Source organism: Palaemon carinicauda, chromosome 2, assembly GCF_036898095.1.
Source record: "Palaemon carinicauda isolate YSFRI2023 chromosome 2, ASM3689809v2, whole genome shotgun sequence".
NCBI lineage: Eukaryota > Metazoa > Arthropoda > Malacostraca > Decapoda > Palaemonidae > Palaemon > Palaemon carinicauda.
Genome location: NC_090726.1, coordinates 116,447,910 through 116,448,400, shown reverse-complemented (window position 1 = coordinate 116,448,400; position 491 = coordinate 116,447,910).

The following is a 491-nucleotide window of genomic DNA, read 5'->3' as shown; positions in this document are numbered from 1 at the left end:
GGGCGACTGCACTCGTAAAATGGGTGCCTCCGGTCTGGCCAATGCTCACCTAACCACACTTAAATTATAGAAATTTAACTGTGAAAAGGGAGACTAAAATTATACACAGTAAAGAATTAATACTCAACTTTCCAAGAGATGAAAATGCTGGAGATTGCATGATGAATATTCCAATAACTTGTAACAAAACACCGGGTTAACACGGGAGCACAACTCGCTTAGAGGGCTACTAGAAAAGGAATGGCGTCGTAGTAGTAATGGGGAAGGAGGTCCATCGGGTACCTAGATCAGCACCCCCTTCTTTCGCCACTCTTCCCCCTTACATCAAAAAGTTAAATCTATTCGGCGTGAAGATTACTACGTGTCGTATCTAAAATTACGTCCTGTGATATGCAATATCCTTAATTGGACACTGTCATGGGTAGAGAGAATAATATAGAAAAGAATGATAAAACATGTAAAGTTTCTACCCTTAAAAAGCAGAGAGACGA